The sequence below is a fragment of the Mustela putorius genome, unplaced genomic scaffold, assembly GCF_011764305.1.
Source record: "Mustela putorius furo isolate JIRA1106 unplaced genomic scaffold, ASM1176430v1.1 tig00000095_pilon_pilon_pilon, whole genome shotgun sequence".
Classification (NCBI taxonomy): domain Eukaryota; kingdom Metazoa; phylum Chordata; class Mammalia; order Carnivora; family Mustelidae; genus Mustela; species Mustela putorius.
In genome coordinates this window covers 39214055-39231423 of record NW_025421280.1, presented here as the reverse complement: position 1 = coordinate 39231423, position 17369 = coordinate 39214055, and the positions used below count along the sequence as shown (strand labels likewise).

At 55.5% G+C, this 17369-nt stretch overlaps 1 long non-coding RNA gene and 1 other non-coding gene across 2 annotated transcripts; one reads left to right on the top strand and one right to left on the bottom strand.

The window, feature by feature from the left end:
• Window positions 1–1822: 1822 nt before the first annotated feature.
• On the bottom strand, window positions 1823–1929 carry LOC123394492. Its single transcript, XR_006609271.1, has one exon. It is a non-coding gene; the product is annotated as a U6 spliceosomal RNA (small nuclear RNA).
• A 6409-nt stretch (window positions 1930–8338) lies between these two features.
• LOC123393753 lies at window positions 8339–12390 on the top strand. The gene is made up of 3 exons (XR_006608603.1): window positions 8339–8392; window positions 10280–10452; window positions 11569–12390. It is a non-coding gene; the product is annotated as an uncharacterized LOC123393753 (long non-coding RNA).
• Window positions 12391–17369: the final 4979 nt, after the last annotated feature.

Genomic DNA, 17369 nt, shown 5'->3' with positions numbered 1-17369 from the left:
ACTTGCTGTTTCCTCTTTGTTTTTATTTATTTTTTTATTTTTAAAAAATGGTTTATTTATTTATTTATTTGACAGAGAGAGAGTAAGAGAGCCCAAGCAGGGGGAGCCTCAGAGAGAGGGAGAAGCAGGCTCCCCTCGGAGCAGGGAGCCCGAGGACCCTGAAATCACGACCTGAGCAGAAGGCAGTCGCTTAACCAAGGGAGCCACCCAGGTGCCCCGTGTTTTATTTTTATTTTTTAAAAAATAAATATAAATATTTTAAAAATATATATTTAACATATATTAGGGTATGTATATATATAAATATCTAAATAATATGTATAAAATAAAATAAATATTTTATTTACTTATTTGTGAGAGAGAAAGAGAAAAACCAAAAGCAGGGGGAGTGGGAGAGGGAGAAGCAGGCTCCCCACTAAGCGGGAAGCTGGATGCGGGGCTCAACCCCAGGACCCCGGGATCATGATCTCTGCCAAAGGCAGATGCTTGACCAACTGAGCCACCCAGATGCCCCGTTGTCCTCTTTTATTTTAATTTTTTTTTATTTTTCTAAAGGCTTTTATTTATTTATTTGACAGACAGAGATCCCAAGTAGGCAGAGAGGCAGGCAGAGATGTGTGTGTGGGGGGAAGCACACTCCCCACCGAGCAGAGAGCCCAATGCGGGGCTCGATTCCAGGACCCTGAGATCCTGACCTGAGCCGAAGGCAGAGGCTTAACCCACTGAGGTGCCCCTGTTGTCCTCTTAAAAAAATATATACAATAACCATTTTAGTGGGTGTAGAGTGGTATCTCATTGCGGTTTGACTTGTACCCAGCAATATCTGAACAAATCAAAGTTAATGGAGAAATGTCCATGATGAACAAAATTTCAAAATTTTATTTATTTTTTAAAAGATAGTTATTTGGCAGAGAGAGAGTGGGGAGCAGCAGAGGGAGAGGGGGAAGCAGGCTCCCCACTGAAGAGGCTTCACTGACTAAGCCACCCAGGTGCCCCTTTAACGTTCACTAAGTACCAAAAGCAGGTAAACTGTTCAGATCCATGAGCGACCCCCTGGACCCCAGTGGGTCCAGCTTCGCAAATACACCAAGAATCAAGTTGTCCCCGACTCTGTCCCCACTGGGTCATGGGATCTGGGGTCCACTCTCTGGGCCCTGCTCTGCTCCTGGCCTGGGCCCTCTCTCCAAGAGCCTGCTTCCCTTTCCTGGAGAACGGTGTTTGGAAACTGAGAACCAAGAACGGGGAGCTGGGTGAGCTCGGTCTTCGGGGATTGGCTGTTCCCGGACGTCTCCGGGGAGCAGAGGGGAGTTCACGGGTCCACACGCTCCTGTTCTCCCTCGACGACCTGCCTGTCAATGTCAGTCATCTTTTGATTTTATCTGTTGTCCATCATGTGGTTAAGGACCATCTCTGCGGCCACCGGCCACTGACCGTATTATCTGTTGCCCACGGGCCGTCCCTCTGTCCCTCGGCTGTCTGTCTTGGGAACAGCGAGTTCCCACTGCTCACTGCAGTCCTACTGCCCGGCCCCAGGACGAGTCCTACCCTCCCTTCCGTAGTCTCACCAGGGGGACGAGGCTCCGAGGGAGCGTCTGGAGCACAGAGACGAGGCGGCGTCCCTCCCTGGGTCCCTCCTAGGTTTCATGGCTTTCTTTGCTTTTGACCAAATACCTGATTTTGCTGTGAGATTCTCACGGAAGGAAAACGAAATGAATATTTATCGCATCCATTTCATTATACCATGTATCGTAATGGGCCGTTTAGTGAAAAATAAAGAAACCTATAATTTTTGGCTTAAATTTTTTTTTTTACTTAAATTTTTAAAAATGTGGAATATTTCATGTGTCTGTGTGACGTTCCTGGGCAGGGGCCCTGCTGATCTTCCCTGTATCAGTCCGGTGTTAGTGTGTGTGTTGCCGAAGAGAGCGCCCTGATGTACCTGCAGTGAGACCCAGAGTTCTCCCCGCGGTCCCCAAGGCCCCTCAGCACACCACCCGTCCCCTCTCTGCCTTCCCCTCCTGCCTTTCTCTGCCTCGCTCACCCTGTTCCAGCCACTCGGATCCCTTTGCTGTTCCTCCAACCCACCAGGTACAGTCCTGCCCCAGGGCCTTTGCACCAGCTGTTCCTGATACCTGGGAGCCTCTTCCTCTTGAGATCACCTCGGGCACCCACACCTCCTCACGCAGGCCGCCGTGATCCTCCGTAAAATAGCCTGACTTGCATTCAGTCCCCTGTCTCTATATTTCTTTCTTTTTTTTTTCTGTCTCTATATTTCTTTCTTTTTTTTTTTTCTGTCTCTATATTTCTTGATAGGAACAGCTAGCTCTGTCTTGACATTTTCCTGTATGTGTTTACTGTCTCCTCCACGAGGTCAGCTCCCCAAGCGGGGGGTTGAAGCTTTTTCATTCCCCGCACAGAGCCTGTCACACAGTAGGTGCTCAGTGAGTCTTGATCGATAGAAGATCATCTTCCTCAGGATGAGGCCTCGCAGCAAAGCCGGCTGAGTCTCGGTCAGCCTAGGCTGCCCGCCCCCTCCACCCGCTCCCCCGGCTGTAACTGAGCGCCGTAGCCCGCCTGCTCGTCAACTGTAAACTGATTTCTCACCATTTGGAGCCTGGAGAGTCCATGATCAAGGTGCCTGTGGCCGGTGAGGTTGGTGGAAAACTCAGTCCCCAGGGGGTTCTGCCTGCAGGACACGTTTGGCAACATCTGGGGACCTCTGTGGTTGTCCCCCTGGTCCGGGCTCCTGGCACGACAGGGGTGGGGCCAGACACCATTCCGCCCTCCCGCAGCCTGGTGTGCGCCCCAGAGAGGGATCCTGCCGGTGTCGGCAGCACTGGAGTGGGGTCCTTGTGGTTCTAGGGAGAGCCAAATGGCAACTGAGCGAAGGGGGCCGTGGGGCGGGGCAGGGCGGGGCGGGGCGGGGGGGGCTTCTTTCCAGGAGAGTTTATGACAGTGGAACTGACCTTGGCTGTGGGCTGGAGGTTGGTGGGGAGTGCTTCCCCCAAAATGAAGGGCGTGGGGGTCACGTAGGCGACAAGTGATGGTCTGGAAGAGATGGCTCGTGCCAAGGCCCAGGGGCAGCAGGAGGGCCTGGAGAGGCGTGGGCAGGGGGCCAGAGAGAGGAGGAGACGGGGTTGACAGGAGAGGAGGGGACAGGCCACTCAGGAGCTTGGACACTGCATTCCTTTGGAGGCTGCTGGGGAGCCACGGAAGGTTTTCAGGTGTCAGGAGGGCAACACGGTCCCTCTGGCTTTCGAAACCTCCCTCTGGCTGCTTCCAGGAGAGCAGGACGCAGGGAGCGGGGCCATCAGGACTTCCGCGGGTCCCTGCCCCCACATAATACATTAAAGATGGTGTTTCATGACAGCATCCGAATATACACGGAAGCAGCCCAGGGCGGATGTGTGATGATAGACTCACGATTACCGTCTTCACTGTTGCCTCCGATTCTGGAGGAAATGAAAGCGTTTTCATAGGCCCCTAAATTCTCATGAGCCCCGGGCACTGCCTCGTGGACCTGCTGGGCCGGCAGGAAGAGCGCCCGGAGAGCAGAGGGGAGCGGGTTGCTGGGGGGGTGGCACAGGGCACAGGGAAGGGCCGGGGTCATGGAGATTCAGTGCGTGCTGGGAGGCCCTGAGGGGCCGGCAGGAGGCAGGTGGCTGGCAGGGACAGACAGACAGACGACAGTCCGAATGATACGGGGGCCTGGGTCTCCTGCGTGCCGGGAGCCTCTCTCAACTTCCCCTCCGTGTGTTAATTCACCCACTAGTAACCCGTTTTGCACGTGAGAGCCATAGAGGCTCAGGGAGAGTGTGGCCCAGCTGGGGGCCACCCCACCTGGTTGGGGGCCGTGGGGGGCACCGAAGCCTCTAGGGCAGCTGCCACCAGCCCGGCTGCCCTTGACAATGACTGGGCTTTGTTTTCCTGCCTCCGCCTTTCCCTGGAGCTTCTGGGGGCACCCTCGGGAGCCAGGCGTAGGCAGGGCCGGGAGCTGCTCTTGGGGTGCTTAAGAGCCTTTAAAAGGTGTTCCCAGCATTTCCCCGGGGCTGTGGGGTAATTAGGCACAGCGATTAGGAGGCTGCTGCCAGGGGCCCGGTCTCTGGGGACCTGTGGGGACATGCGGGGATTGCGGGGAGCAGGAGGCGTGGCTGCCCACCTGCCCTGCCCTCCAAAGGGCCTTGCTGCCTCCCCAAAGACACCACGGGCAAGGGCCACCTGCAGCTTTGCGACTGGTGGGCTGTGTGGCTCTGGATAAGGGTCTGTCCCTCTCTGGGCGTCTTTCTCAGCTACCTAGTGGGTGAGAAGCCAGTGCTTCTCCCGCAGGACCCAGTGCCCCAGTCCTGGCTCCCTGGTGCCCAGATGCCCTCCACCCGCCCCCAGCCTGTGAACACCCCCTCCATCGTAAGTGCCCACGTAAGTGCCCGCAGTGTTGTTCCAAGTGCTCGAGGTGGGCACAGTCTTCTCTCCCATTCTGCAGCTGAGGAAACGGAGACCCAGAAGCCCAGAGAATTTGAGCCACGGGCCGGGCCGCAGAGCACAACGACTGGTAAATGGAAGAGCCAGGATTAGAACCTCAGTTACCGTGCCAGGCCCACCAGCCTGTGATGCCTACGGAACGTGGTCAGCCGTACACGCGCTGTGTCGTGAATTGTGTCCCCCACCATGGGCTTGTGTGGAAGCCCTGCCCCCAGGGGGCTGGTACTTGGAGGTCGGGCCTTTGAGAGGTGCTGAGCTTCAGATGAGGGCATGAGGCTGGGGACCGGTGGCGATTAGCGCCCTGGGAAGGGGATGAGGGACCCCTCCATGTGAGCACACAGCGAAAAGGCAACGGCCCTCTGGGCTCCTTGACCTCCAGAACCAAGAGGAAACAGATGTTGGTTGTTTAAACCACCCAGCCTGGTATGCTGGCCAGCAAACTAAGACAACGAGTTATCTGATTTAATCCCCAGAATAGCCCCAGGAGCGCATGGTTACAGTTGAGGAGGCCCAGCGGCTCAGAGAGGGCAAGACGCCTCCGTAAGGTCACACAGCTAGGAATTGACAGAGGTGAGGTTCCAACGCCAGTCGGCCTCGTTCTCGGTCCCATGTGTGTACCCCCCCACCCCCACCCCGCGACCTTCCCCAGGGCCCTGCAGACCACTCCAGGGAGGCAGGTAGCGCCATGGTTAATAGACTCGTGGGTAATCCTCCCTCTGGCACTGTTTTTTCTTTCTTTTCTTTAAAAATAAAATTATTTTTAAGTCACTTCTACCCTTAACATGGGGGTCCAACTCACAACCCCGAGATCAAGAGTCGCACACTCTTCCGACCACGCCGCCCGGTGCCCGTCCCGCGGGCCTTCTGTCTGCTGAGCGAGTGGGCCCCAGTCTCCCCTCTGCTAAACGGGAGTCATCCCCGTAGCTCCAGAAAGTCGCGGAATGGAACGAAATAAGCCGGAGGGTTAGACCCGAGGCAGGAGCACTCGGGCTGCTGTCCTCTCTGACACTCAGATTCTCCTTCTATAAAATGGGCGTGTTGTCAGGGCTTATCTGAGTCGAGACGTGAGGTGATGGGAGTTCAGTGCTCAGAACACGGTCTGGTTCCAGGGCGCGCAAAATATAGAAGAATTCCAACACGTGGGTCCAAACGCACGCGTGTCTGCCACCCCGGGACGCCACAGCCACACACACACACGTAGACCCCGGCTGCCCAGGGGTGAACGTCCGCTTTCCGTCTGCTTGGGTCCCCACGGGCCCCCCCACCCCCGGCTGTTAGCCCTTAAACGTCCATGAATGGCAATGACAAGAAATTAAGAACTCAGGGGCGCCTGCGGGGCTCAGTCGTTAAGCATCTGCCTGCAGGTCAGGCCATGATCCCGGGGTCCTGGGATCGAGTCCCGTGTCCAGCTCCCCGCTCAGCGGAGTGTCTGCTTCTCTCTCTTGCTCCTCCCCCCTGCTCCTGCTCTGTCTCAAATAAATAAAATCTTAAAAAAAAAAAAAAAAAAAAGAATGGGGCACCTGGTGTCTCAGTGGGTTAAAGCCTCTGCCTTCTGCTCAGGTCATGATCCCAGGGTCCTGGGATCGAGCCCCATATCGGGCTCTCTGCTCAGTGGGGAGCCTGCTTCCCCCTCTCTCTCTCTGCCTGCCTCTCTGCCTACTTGTGATCTCTGTCTGTAAATAAATAAATAAAATCTTTAAAAAAAAATTAAAAAAAAAAAAGAAAGAAAAAGAAAAGAAATTAAAAGCTCAGTTCCTCAGTTGCCCTGGCCACATCGCAAGGGCTTGGCGGACACGAGAGCCCAGCATGTAGGACAGACAGCCTGGAGCTGGATTATTTCCATCCAGGGAGAAAGGTAGGGGCAGCGGGGTGGGGAGACCCTCCCCAGGTCAGGCCGTGCAGGCGGCGTGTGCATGACTGTCCACACGGGGGCAGCGTGGCACAGCGACCGGAGCCTCCCGGGTTGGCGCAAGCCTGGTGGGGGCTCCATGCTGCAGGCAGTCTGGTCCCCCCCCCCCCCCCCCCCGGGTCCTCCCCTCTGCACTTGGACCCTGGGGCTGGACATCCCCTGGGGTGGGCCCTGGGGAAGACCGAGCATCATCCGCCCCCCACCGGATGCCTGGAGCACCCCAGTCGTGATGACCGTGCATGTTCCTGGACACGGTGGCCCCAGAGTCCCCAGCGGGCAGAATCAGGAGGTCAGAAGGTCACCAACATCGCTGACTGTCTCTGCAGAGAATCACCATTTGAGTGAGTCAGCCCATCAGACGCGGGAGGATTAAGTTCTGCAAGAAGAAGCTGGGGGGCGGGGAGCCTCCAAGCTGTTCTCCGCCAGGCCTTCTCCACTCAGTTAAAAATGTGTTCACACAGGGGCACCCGGGTGGCTCAGTTGGTTAAGCGGCTGCCTTGGGCTCTGGTCATGATCCTGGAGTCCCGGATGGAGTCCGGGATCGAGTCCCACATCGGGTCCCGCATCGGGTCCCGCATCGGGTCCCGCATCGGGTCCCGCATCGGGTCCCTCTCTCAAATAAACAAAATCTTTTAAAAATGTGCCATATATACATGCCTATGGGCACTCACACGGGGCGTACATTTCAGCACATGGGTCACCCCAGGAAGAGTTACATGAGACGCCGCTTGCCCTGGTGATGCTCGACGCCCTGGGGTGGTTTCTCGTCTATGTCATTTCAAAGAGAAATGGTGGGTCTCGACTCACGACGTATATCCCTTGACCAGCAGATGGACAAAAACGACGGCTCGGCATACAGGCTGGGACCCCAACGGGGAGCCCAGGCCGGAAGCTCTCTGACTGCAGGAGAGGCCGGCGTGATGGGGCGACCGCGTGGACATGTCCTGCACACATGACGCGAAGGCACGCTGGCTGCCCCGTGACCCATTCGTGAGGTTCGAGAGCAAGTCGGGCTAACCCAGTTAAAATGCACGCGAGGAACTTTCCTCCAGAGGGTTTACTAAGGTCTGAGAAGCACGCGAGAAGATGTTCACTACCATGAGTCCTCACGGTAGGGATTCCACCTCGTACCCACTAGGGCAGCTAGAGAAATAGTAATAATAATAACATAATAAAAACCAGAAAGGATGAAGGGTTGGTGAGCACCCAGAGTCCCGGGGATGGAAAACCACGCAGCGCTGGGGAAAACTGTCTGGTGGTCGGTCTCTCGAAAGAGTAAACAGAGTGACGGTCTGACCCAGCAGCTCCGGTCCGGGTGTCTACCCACAAGAAAGCAGGGACTTGAAGACATATTTGCACACCTGTGTTCACCGCAGCATGACTCACAACAGCTGAGAGGCGGAAGCAAACCATGTTTCCGTCGACAAGTAGATGGACACACACGGCGCGGTGTATCCCACGCAGGTCCAGCCTCAGAAAGGAAGGGACCCTGACCCCTGCCATGACGCGGAGGGACCCCGAGGACACGGGGCTCAGCGAGAGCGGCCAGGCCCAGAAGGTCTCATCCCGCAGGACCCCACTCCCGGGAGGGCCCCAGAGGAGTGTCGTCCACACAGACAGCAGAGGGTGGGAGCCAGACTGGGGCAGGAGGTGGGGCAGTCTGTGCTTTGTGGGGACAGAGTCTCCGTGGGGGGGGACGGAAAGTTCTGGAGATGGAGGTTGGGGGTGGTCACAGGACGGTGTGAGGGAGCTCCTCGCCGCTGAGCTGTGCGCTTAGAGGTGGTTAAAGTGGTAAGTTTTGGTGTTGTTTTTTTTTTTAAGATTTTATTTTATTTATTTGTCAGAGAGAGACAGCGAGAGTGGGAACACAGCAGGGGGAGAGGGAGAAGCAGGCCCTCTGCCGAGCAAGGAGCCCTATGCTGGGTCGATCCCAGAATCCTGGGATCATGACCAGAGCCCAAGGCAGATGCCTAACGACTGAGCCCCCCAGGCGCCCCTAAAGCGGTAAGTTTTATGTTATGTATATTTTACTACAACTTAACAGTATTAAGAAAAACTATCACAAAGAAGAAGCCCAAACCCTTCTTGGGTAGGGGAAAAGAGCTGTGTAGGACTCGGGCTGGTTCGAGGGAGGGGCTGGGGTTGGGGTGCGGCTGGGGCGCGGCTGGAGTAGGGTGCCGGTGGGGCAAGGACTTTGCCTGGGCTTCTGGCTGCCAGATGGACTACGGGGGACCCGGTTAAATGAGCAAGGGATGTTCTTACTCGAAAGCATTATTCACTGCTTATCTGGAGTCGCCCTGTAACTGGGCGTCCAGTAGATTTTCCGGGCTCAGTCCAGCGGTCCTCCCGAGGCTGCACTGCGCCCACCCGTGCACCCACTGCGCGGGAGCCCCTCGCGGGCCTAATTCTCGGGCAAGAAGGGAAGACCGGCCGCTGCCCGTGGCGGTCCTCAGGACGAGATGTGGTTGTGGGGAAGGTGGCCGGCGGGAGAGCTCCGGGGAAGCTTGCGACAACAGGGCGCAAGGGTCTGTCCTTATCTGGGCGCCGCCCTGCCCGCGCATGAACCTCGGTGACTTGTAGGGGTCACAGATAAGGAGTCCTAAGGAAGCCCAGCACCGAACGAACGCCTTTGCAGTCACACCCTGGAGAGCTCCCAGGCCGGCCAGCTGGCTGGGGACGGATGCCGGGCCAGGCCCAGGTCCCCCCTCCGTGCCTCGGTTTCCCTCCCTGGAGAATGGGGCAGGGCGAGACCACTGTGCTCTGGGATGAGCGATGGTTATCCCGGAAGCGCAGTGTTGATTCTGATGCACACGGTGGTGGGAGGTCGGTGGGTGTTTAGCAATTGTTCTGGGTCGTCCCATAGCCAGACAAGATGTAAGTAGGGTCCGTGCTTGTGATTGGCGGCCAAGTCCAGTCGCTGCCCACACAGAATAAGTGAGTGTGGAAGAAGGGCTCCAGAAGGAGGTTTGGGGTGTGCTTCCGATGAGCCTCTAGTCCCAACACTTCGTCAACCCATCGATATGGAACCTTGGGTCATGTGTGCGTCTGTTTAAAGAGTCCCTATTTAAGGCGGGTTGTGCGTTCTTAACCCCGAACCTGCGGCCAACAGCACGGCTGCTCTCCATGAATGGAGCTTGTCCTAGGGTGGCACTTTCTCTGTAAGACAAGTCACAACCTTCTGGAGCTTAGGGACACCAGCTAGCATGGTGGGAGCAAAATCACCCACAAAAAGCAGAGAAATGCAAACAGTGTAGCACTCAGCACCATGAAAAGGAGGCTGGTTTACAGTCTGGACTGGAAAAACAAGGAGGCAGGGGCGTCTGGGGGGCTCTGCGGGTGAAGCGCCTGCCTTCGGCTCAGGTCATGATCCTGGGGTCCTGGGACAGAGTCTGGCATCCCGCTCCCTGCTTGGCGGGGAGTCTGCTTCTCCCTCTACCTGCTGCTCCCCCTGCTTGTGCTCTCTCTCTTTCTCTGACAAATAAATAAATAAAATCTTAAAAAAGAAAAGAAAAAGAAAAAGCAAGAAGGCAGAGTGTCACCTTTGCCCACCCCAGGTGGGCATATGCCTGTGGGGCAGCTGCTGCTCTTTGCCTCTCTGTGCACACCTGCAGGTGACTGAGAAGTGCCTTGAGTAGTGATTTAGGGCTGCCAATGAAAGGTAGTGAGTAGGCAAATTTGCAAGCATACAATATATGAATAATGAAGACCAGCTCTGTATACATTTATTTCCAATGATGTGTTCTCCAGCTCTGTTCACTGAGACGGCCTTGGGAGAGATACCCCAGGACTGATGAGCACCCTTAGTACCCAGAATTTGGGCTCTAAATACCGCCCTCCTACGAAAGGATCCTAGATTACATTAACGGTGTCCCTTTTTTTTTTTTTTTAAAGATTTTACTTATTTATTTATTTGAGAGTGAGTAAGCAGGAGGCAGGGAGAGGCAGAGGATCCCAAGCAGACTCCACGCCAGCGTGGAGCCCGACGTGCGACCCCTGAGGCTGGAGAGATTCCACGGAAAGAATGAAACAGTTGTCAGAAGGAGACTGGCAAAGATGATGCAGAGGTGGGTCCATTCAAGTTGGGGGTTTGAAGGGCAAATAAAAGTTCGCCACTTCTAGCTATTGAGAAACCCAAGTCAGTCACAGATGCTCCCAGCTCTGCAGGGTGGGGCCTGGAGCAGAGGGTGGGACTTGGGGCTGGGATCCTCAGGAGCGGACGATTGGGTTCTGTGTGCAGGGGTAGGGAGGGAAGCCTGCCTGGAGGAGGAGATGTGGAAAAGGAGCTATTGGATGTTGGCAAAGCAGGGAGGGTGAAGGGGATGTTCCCGGCAGACGGAATAGCATATGCAAATGCTCAAAGTATGAGCCTGTACTGAGAGTTTGTGGGGACTGTAGTAAGTTCAGTCTAATTGAGAGGAAAGAGGCTAGGAGGGGAGTTTCTGGGGGATGCTAGGGTGGTAACGTTCTCGGGAGCTTGGTCATGCAGGACTGAGGTGGAGGGAGGGTCTGGGGATTAGGGAGTCTGTGGGGAGGGGATAAGTTTCTGCCAAGCATTTGAGCCGAGGTTTTGAAGGATGAGTAGGAGTTTGCTAGTCCCTCTGAGCAGCCTCTGAACTAGGGAGGAAGTTTGTGTGAAAAGATCCAGGATAGAAAGGGACCCAGGTGGGGTCTGGTAGGGGCAGGCAGGGCTCTGCTTGCAAGAGTCAGGGGACACCTCCCTTCCTGCCGTGCCTCCTTCCCGATACTGGCCCAGAGTTGAGAGCTGGGGACACGAAAAGGACAAAGCTCCGGTCTTTGTCCTCCAGGAATTTGCCTGGGAATGGTCTTTGAAGGTTCCCCAGGAGGCAAATTGAGGGAGGAGGGGTCAGTGTGAGCCAGGTCCTGGGGTGACAGCTGTACCACTGACATTAGGAGTGGTTACAATCACGATCATTATTATTATTGGAACAGAAACAACACTTGCAGCCTGTTTACTGTGGACCAGGCCTTGTTTTAAGCATTTTGCAAAATTAAATCTCCTGAGATAGGTAACTGCTCTATCTGTTTTGCCAAAAAGGAAATGGAGAGAGATTGAGGTCTCAAGGTCATGGCTCAAGGTCATGGAGCTGCGATGTGGGTCCAGAAATTGTGGGTGCAGAATCTGGGCCATTACTGACCAGTCCACTTCCGGTCGTTCCCAGGTCTCTTCCTGGTCCAGCCTCATCCTCACCAGCCTGTACCAGCAGCAGAGTCGCCTCTATCCTGATCCCACTCAGCGTCACCACGGTGTCCATCTTCCCTGCAGCAGCAGCCAGCAGAGGGCGCCTGCGGGCCTCTGAGTTGGGTTCCACCTTCTGTGTCTACAGCCCTCCAGGGCTCCCACCCCTTTGGGTGAAAGCCAAACCCTCCCTGAGGCTCCCAAGACCCTACAGGACCTACCTGGGCCCCTCCCTGCCCACCCCTCCTACTTCTCTCCCCCTTGCTCACTGTGCTCCACCCACAGGGGCCCCCTCACGCTTTCTCCAACACTCCAGGTCCAGTCCTGCCCCAGGACCTTTGCACTGGCTCTTTCTGCTACTAGAATGCTCTTCTGCTAGATATACTCGTGCCTGGCTTGCTTCCTCAGAGAACCCTTCCCTATTCCCAAGGATAGACTGTGTCCAAGGATAGACTGTATTTTTAATTATTTATGTTTATTATCTGTGTGTCTCCACTAAGGAAGCCAGCCCCTGGGCACCTGGGTGGCTCAGTCATTAAGCGTCTGCCTTCAGCTCGGGTCATGATCTCAGGGTCCTAAGATCGAGCCCAGGATTGGGCTCCCTGCTCCAAGGGAAGCCTGCTTCTCCCTCTCCCACTCCCCCTGCTTGTGTTCCCTCTCTCGCTGTGTCTCTCTGTCAAATAAATAAATGAATAAAATCTTAAAAAGAGAGTGAGAGAAAGCAAGCCAGCTCCCTGAGGGCATGGATTTGTGTCCCTAGCACCCAGCTCAGCAGGTGCTTAATAAATGTTGGTTGAATTAAAAACCGGCTCCACTCTGTTCATCCAGCCCATCGTAATGGTAATTGTGAGCATTTATTGCGTGCCTTCTGTGTGTGCGGCCGTGTGGGAGGTTTTCTTTTCACCACTGATTTGTATATATATATCTGTTTTTAAGCTATCGTTTAATATAGTTTACGTACCATAAAATTCACTATTTTATTTTATTTTTAAAGATTTTATTTGTCAGAGAGAGAGAGAGAGCACGTGCCTGAACGAGCCGGGGGAGGGGCAGGCAGAGGGAGAAGCAGGCTCCCTGCTGAGCAAGGAGCCCATCTCAGGACCCCGGGATCCCGACCTGAGCTGAAGGCAGCCACCTCACCAATGGAGCCCCCCAGCTGTTCCAAAATTCACCATTTTCAATAGTATAATTCAGTGGGTTTTGGTATATTTACTATGTTGTGCAACCATTACCAATAATTCCAGCACATTCTATCGCCTGAAAAAGCAGCCCTGTCCCCATTAGCCATCCGCTCCCCAGCCCCTGGCCACCACGAACCCCCTTCCCGTCCATGGAGGAGCCTGGTCTGGGCATGTCACGGGCGTCGCGGGCCCGGGGTCCGTCCCTGGGGCCGTGCGTGGGGGCCTCGCTCCTGCTCCCAGCAGAGGGGGTGTGCCCACGCACGGGGAACTCAGTATTGAGGTGCTCACCCTTTGATGGACACTTGGGGCCCTTATGAATCGCATTGTTGGGGACACGCGTGTGCCCAATTCTGTTTGCACGACTGCTTTCGATCCTCGCGGATAGATGCCTAGAACCGGAGTTGCCGGTGGGACGCTAATCGCACATTACTCCTTCTGAAGATCGACCGAATTGTTTCCCGCGTGAGCTCACCTTTTTCCAGCCCCACCAGCAGGTGCACAAGGACTCAGTTTCTCCACCTCCTCGTCAGCACTTTTGATTATAGCTCTCCTCGGGGGTGTGGAATGGTGTCTCAGTGCGGTCCTGATTTTTATTTCCCTGATAACAAATGATATTGGGTATCATTTTTTTTTAATCACACAAACCAGCATTTATGGGGTGTTTACAGTGGGCAGAGCTCCTTTTCACGTGCTTATCAGTAGGTGGAAATTCTTATCACCACCCCCACCCCCTGCAATGTTAACAGAAGAAGAAACGGACTCGGAGAAGGACAGCCACTTCCCGAGTGTCCCGCAGCCCGCAGGGATGGACGGACAGTCTGACTCTCATTCGCTGACCACTTAACGTGGGACTGCCCTGAGGATCCTTGGGCAAGTCTTTGTAGGGACCGATGTGTTGACATCTGTCGCTGGCCAATCGAGGAATGAACCAGTTCGATCCCTTGAGAGGTCAGGGCTCCACCTTTTCAGATCCTACCCAGCCGTTTCCCACGTGGCTCTACCACCTTGCACGTCTGCCCGCTGCCGATGGGATGTCCCGTTCCCTCCTATTCTCAGCGGCGCTTAGGATGGTCTCGGCCTTTTGGAAAGTGCAGGGGTTTTTTCTTCTCCAGAGAAAGTGGAGAGCATGCACTTTTCGTCTTAGCCTTTCTGGGAGGTGACATCTCATTGTGTTTTTTTTTTTTTTTTTTAAAGATTTTATTTTATTTATTTGACAGAGAGAGATCACAAGTAGGCAGAGAGGCAGAGAGAGAGAGGAGGAAGCAGGCTCCCTGCTGAGCAGAGAGCCCGATGCGGGACTCGATCCCAGGACCCTGAGATCATGACCTGAGCTGAAGGCAGCGGCTTAACCCACTGAGCCACCCAGGCGCCCCCTCATTGTGGTTTTAATTTGCTTTTTCCTAAGTGCCCCTGGGCCCTCTGAATGTCTTTCTTTGTTAAAGAGCACAAACTCAGGTTTCCGGAGCTGTGCAGGTGCCCTGCGTGCCTGGCACGGACCCGGCCGAGGGTTGGGTGCTGGGAGCACCCACAGACGCAGCGCCCCTCAGTCTTTAGTTCAGTCTTTATTTCAGGCATTATCTTTGGTGTGTGTGTGGGGGGGGAAGTAAACAAAGCAGTAGTCTCCATGATAGCGGGTTGGGGACGCTGCCGAGGGCCGGCAGGACAAGGATACGAGGCTCCCGCAGGCTCCTCAGATACCAAGTGTCCACGTGATCCGGATGATTTCGTTCATAGAAAGTCAGTACCGAGCCCTGGAGAAGGTCAGGCACTGGGGTGCGGGAACACCTGTCGCCCAATCCCAGGGCTGGCACGGTGAGCCTGGGGGGCCCCAGCAAACTGCCTGCCCCCGCCTGGGCCCCCTCACCTTTGCTCCGTGCCAGGAGACGGGCTGCTCCCCAGCCTCTGGACCCCTCATAAAACTGAACTCCTCAAGGCATGAGAGGCCAACTTCCAAGGACAGAGGAGGCCAGGAGGCTGCAGGGAGCCAGGAAGGCAGGGCCTCGCAGCCATCAAGGTGCGGCAGCCGCGGACTTTGTGTCCCTGGGCCTCTGGGTGGGGAAGCCAAAGTCAGCGTTTAGCCACTGGCTGGGCCCCGGGCCGGTTCACCATCTCTCCGCAGACCTCTTTTCCGTATCTTACCCATCGGGGCCTTCCTGGTGCCTGCCCAGCTCCCGGCCCCGTGGGAGGCATTCAGCAAGTGGATGAGAAGGAGGAGACACTCCCCAGCCCCTCCGGCCCCCCCAGCCCCTCCAGCCCCCCCAGCCCCTCCAGCCCCTGTGGATCTCTCCCTGCCGCCTCTCCCACTTCCTCCTCCCGGTGTCCAGGGCAGAGCTGAGGCGGGAGAGGCTGGCGTGAATGAAAATGCAACGGCTCTCCCTGCTCCTGCCTCAGGATTCATGTAAACATCTATTAAGCACCTACTGTGTACTCTCCAAGTACCACCTCTTCGGACATTCCTTGTTTCTGCAGCGTTATAAAGGTGTAACTGACGGGCAATGATTTGCCCATGTGTAAGAGCCACCGTCAGTGGGGTTCTGCCCTGTGTCGACTCCCGTGCCACCACCGGCATAGTCAAAACGGGGAAAACACTTGCATCACCCTAGAACGTTCCCTTGTGCTCCTGCCCGTCCCGACTCCCATCCCCAGGCAGCCAGAAACCTGCCTTTTAGTCAGTGTGGATGTCCGTAGCGAAATCCACATTTTTCCAGAATTTTGTTTTATTTTTTTAATTTAAAGATTTTATTTTTACTTAATTATTTATTTGATAGAGGGAGACAGAGAGTGTACCAGCAGGGGGAAGCCAGATGCGGGGCTCGATCCCGGGACCCTGGGATCATGACCTGAGCCAAAGGCAGACACTTCACCGACGGAGCCCCCCAGGAGCCCCCCGGAACCCAGAAATATTTGGTCACCCAATCGTTGAAGTCCCATCTTTCATAGTTCACTACATTCAATCCACATCCTAGCTGGGCAGGTTGCGGGGAGAGGGGTTGGCCAAGAATACCGGGAAGCAGGTCTCCCTGTGGGTCAGTCTAGAGGTTACCTACCACCATCCCTTAAGACTGATATATTGAAGCAAACATTAAACTTCTACTCTCAAGAATCTCCTCCTTGGTTATTTACCGTAGCTCTCTCAGCAAGAGCTAATATTATGCCCCACTTGGCAGGTGGGGACACAGGCCTGGGGAAGGTGAGCCGGCCACCTACAGACTGACCCAGAGTAAGCGGCAAAAGGAGTCCGTGGTGAGGTTTAGGCCCTGGACGAGGAGGAGGCCGACCGCAGCAAGACCAGGAGCACAGAAGGGAAGAAAGTACAGTGATTTCTTCTTTTCCAGAGAAAGACGAGAAGCATGCAAGACAGCTGGGCTCCCTCTCCGGTTTCAGGAATGTTTACAGAGCACAAATACGGAGTATTTGCCAGGTGCCGTGTTAGGGCCGGGGATGCCGCAGAGAACGAGACAGACAAAGTCCCCTGCATGTGTGGGACTTGCACGAGGGGTGAGGGGTTCTGCTTGCCTCCCTCCATCTAGGACCTGGTGCTCGGGAGTGTCGCTGCAGAGGGGCAGAGGACCCCTCCGTGACCTGGACCTCCACAGTCGCTGCCCTCCTGGAGCTCATGGTCTGCTGGTCACTAGGAACGACCCTCAACACGTGGAGTTTCTGTTTGTGGGGGGAGCCCCACGCCCCCACCCCCCGTGCCCTGGCTGTGTGTCCAGCAAGGGGCAGATGCAAGCCCCAGAGGTGGAAGCTTCAAGGAGCGAATCTTGACACCCCCGCTCGACTAATAAATGGAGACTTTGACCCTCTTCTTACCTCCTATCTCAAGATAAGCAAGAACAGCAGGTGCAGCCCGGAAGGTGTGTGATGGGGTCTGGGCACGGCCAGGTGTGGGGGGCGTCCCACGGGGTCAGGGCTGGGAGAGGGGCCATAGCATAGAACAGTGCCCAGGGGAACCTCAGCTTCCTTGTCTGTAGAATGGGTTTGCTGTCCTAGGAACCCTGCAGGCTCTCTTTTTCTCTTTCCGTCATTCAAAACGCATTGATTGAGCACCTTCTCTGTGCCTTCTCTGTGTCTGAACCTTGCTCCAGGTCGCTTTCTGTGCGAGGCCAGATGGCAAGTGGTTTAGGGCTGTTGAAACCGCACGACTGGGCGGGTACCGGGTGAAAGCCTCGGGCTCCGTGTGCACAGGGAAGGGCTTGGCGACGTTCCAATAAAATCAGCCGGGTAGTAGGGCTGGTTTAAAGGGCTTAAAGCGGGGCTTGGTATAAAGTAGGCACCTCATTAATGCTTGTTCCCCGCCTGGAACACAGCAGGCACTGCACTAATGCCTGGCCCATGCAGGGTTTACAGTAGGCACTCCCTAAGGCTTTGGCCGTGTCTGGTAGTTCACTCCTTAACGTCTGGACCACATCTGGTAAATAGCAGGTGCTGCATTAATGCTGGACTCCGGCCCGGTATACAGGAGGCGTCCCCTTAATGCTTAACGGACAAGAGGAAGGTTCATTTCCGGTCTGGCCATGCCAGGGCGCCTCCCCGGAGACCTTGAGGGCTGATGCCCCAGCGCCTCCCGGGGGAGGGAAGCGCGAGGTCGCCCGGTCCCGCT